Below are 3,164 nucleotides of genomic sequence, written 5' to 3' on the forward strand. Positions count from 1 at the left end.
AGCGATAATTATGTGCATAATTGAGAAAAATAGAAGAAATAAATAATGACGGAAGATAAGGTGGAGTAGAAAACTCCCTCAATTCCGCAAATCGACCAAACACAGCAGGGGAGAGGTCGTGAACAAGTACAAAGAGTGCGGGCGGTCGATCGACGGATCACTCGATCGATCGACCAAGGTGAAAGGAACGATAGCTCCTGAAAGCTGCGGACGGTCGATCGACCTTACGGACGATCGATCGTCGAAAATCTTCTTGTAACTTCTGATTTCTTCGTATTTGCTCAATAACTTGAGCTAATGAGGTCTAAAAACCTGCAAGTACACAATAATACGCGCCCAAAATTGCGCAAAACCCAAAGTAAAGTCTAAAGCATTTAAAAATCCTAAGAAACAAAATTAAATGCGAAGTCTCGCGCACACAAAAGCAATAAAAAGTGTTTAAAAGCGATAAAAAATGTTTGTAAAGCATGTGATCAACTAGTAGTTGATCAAGAACGGCCACGGTATGGCCCACTTCGTCGGCTTCTGGTTACAGGAGGTAGCCTCAATGGTGCTCATCTTCTCAGCTGCACCCTTCTCGACCTCAACATCCGTAGAGCTCAACGGATCAACACTTTCATCATCTCCCCAATCAATGACCTCTTCTAGCTCGTCAGAATCCAAGTCGGACTTCCCTACTCTGACTGGCTCATCTTCAAGCTCCTCATCAGTGCCATAGCTAAGGCATCCAAGACCGCCTCTTGAAACGATGGGCTCCTTCATAGCTGGAGCAACATGCGGCTCTTCCTTCCCCAAACCAGCCCCTGCGATATCTAAAACAGTAGAATCGTCCTCCTTTTTACTCCCAGTCTGGGGCGGAGGTGTCACAACAGGAGTAGGAATAGAGACAGGCATATCAGGAAGTATAAAATAAGATTTCTTTTCAGAAACCGTATTGCAAGTGACGGGCCACATGGGGTCTTTCTTCCTAGCCGTCTGGGCAAAGACAATGGAATGCTTTCCTACTTTGAAGGTCAAGGTCCCAGAGCCAACATCAATAATCGCACCAAAGCAGCGGTGTGCGAAAATGGTCTACCTAGTATGATAGGTATGTGTGCATCTTCGGGCATATCAAGTACCACGAAGTCAACAGGGGAAGAAAACTTCCCTATTTGCACGGGGATGTCCTCTAAGACTCCTATTGGCCGGGACTGCAGAGCGATCACCATCTCAGATTGTCATGTCGTGGATCGCAAACCTATTCAACTTTAACTTCCTAGCAAGACTCAAAGGCATTACACTAATACTGGCTCCTAGGTCACATAAGGCTTTCTCAATAGGAAAGGTGCCAATATTACATGGGACAGAAAAACTTCCTGGGTCTTCTAGCTTAAGGGGTGCAGTATGGGATAAATAAGAGCATGTCTCCTCAGTTAATGCGACAGTATGCACAGTTTCAAGTGACTTCTTTTTAGACAGTAATTGCTTCATAAACTTCATGTAAGCAGGCACTTGATTAACTAATTCAAGGAAAGGTACTTGTACGTTTAAGCTACGAACAACATTTTCAAATTTATTGAAAGATACCTGTTCCTTCGTCGGCACTAGTCTCTCTGGATAAGGGGCTGTAAGAAGTAACTTAGCCCTCTCCTCTAAATATCTCATGCCGGCATCAGTGGACTTAGGCTGGAAGTCCACTACCTTCTCCTTGTTGAAGCTTGACCCCTCTTCAGACCGTCTCAAATGTGAACCATTAATCGACATTGGGTCGTACTTCGGAACCGGAACTGACCCATCAGCACTCGGGTCTTGCTCCAATATTTTCGGGACTGTCGTACCCCGAAACAAGTGATCCCTCAAGTTATTAGGCATTGGAGGACGAAAAGGTTCACTATCAGCAGCGGCCTCAGTCGATCGACCAGTGAGGTCAGTCGATCGACTGACTTGAACAGACCGAAGCTCGTTTGTCGTTCTTGATCGATCGAGGGTATGTCAGTCGATCGACTGATATACCTGGTAGACGTCTTTTTCTTTCCTTTGCTCGTTCCAGCTTTGTTTTGACTCGGTTTCGCCTCATCTTTTTCAGCAGCGTCCTCGACCATGACGGGCCCCTCAAGGGTAGACCCACTCCTCAAAGTGATGGCATTAAGGGTCTCTTTTGGTCCGTCTGAGTCGGTAAGTGTCCCGGAGCTCGAGTTGTACTCTTGCTAACCAATTGAGCAATTTGGCTCTCTAGTAGTTTCATCCCGGCCTCTCTAGCTTGGGACTCCTTTTGCAACATATTCTTCAACTCAGCAAAGTCGGAATTTTGAGATTGTTGCTGCTGCGGCACATAGGGAGGTTTTTGGTACTGTTGTTGCTTGAGAGGGGGCACATAAGTTTGCTGCTGCTGTTGTTGTGGAGGTTGAGTCGGATTCAGGACATTTTGGCTACTCCACCTCAAGTTTGGGTGGACATTCGGCTCATAGTACGTGTTTGTCTGCCTATAATGTTGAAAGGCAGCACAAGACTCAAAGGGACTAGGACAATTTTCTGAAACATGTCCCTCAGCTCCACATCTTCTACAGACGAAAGGACCGTCTGAAACAGCATTCACATGATACATCCCTTCTTTTGAAGCTCCTCCTAATTCATATTTGTCAAACCTCGCCGAGAGAGCCTCTAATGCAGCTACAGAAGGGGATTCAGCACTCCTCCTCTGATTGCCTCTGGAATTCCTATATTCAGCCTTATGAGTGGACAAATCATCAATGATCTTCCACCCCTTAGTCTCTCCCATATTCTCAGTAAATCGGCCATTGGCTGCAGCATCCAAAATAGCCCTCTGATCGTCATACAGCCCATTATAGAACTGATTGCACAAGCTCCATTTTTCGAACCCATGGTGCGGAATGGTTCGCACCAGCTTCTTGAAACGGACCCATGCTTCATGAAAGTTCTCATCAGGTCCCTGTTTAAAGCTCGTGATCTGAGCTCTAATGGCATTAGTCTTCGAGGCAGAGAAGTATTTCTTGTAGAATGCCAGGGCTAAAGAACTCCAGTCGGTGATCCCATGAGCAGCTCGATCCAAATCTCTATACCACTCCCTTGCAGCATCACGGAGTGAGAAGATAAACATGGTCTCCTTCACCTGGTCTGGGGTCACGCCGGCTGGTGGGGATATGGAGCAGCAATAATCAATAAAT

General features: G+C 46.1%; 1 non-coding gene across 1 annotated transcript; it reads left to right on the top strand.

Annotated features, from left to right (window-relative positions):
* Window positions 1–2,855: 2,855 nt before the first annotated feature.
* LOC141653979 (small nucleolar RNA R71) lies at window positions 2,856–2,962 on the top strand. Its single transcript, XR_012547564.1, has one exon. It is a non-coding gene; the product is annotated as a small nucleolar RNA R71 (small nucleolar RNA).
* The last annotated feature ends 202 nt before the right edge of the window (window positions 2,963–3,164 follow it).

Source organism: Silene latifolia, chromosome 4, assembly GCF_048544455.1.
Source record: "Silene latifolia isolate original U9 population chromosome 4, ASM4854445v1, whole genome shotgun sequence".
Classification (NCBI taxonomy): Eukaryota; Viridiplantae; Streptophyta; class Magnoliopsida; order Caryophyllales; family Caryophyllaceae; genus Silene; species Silene latifolia.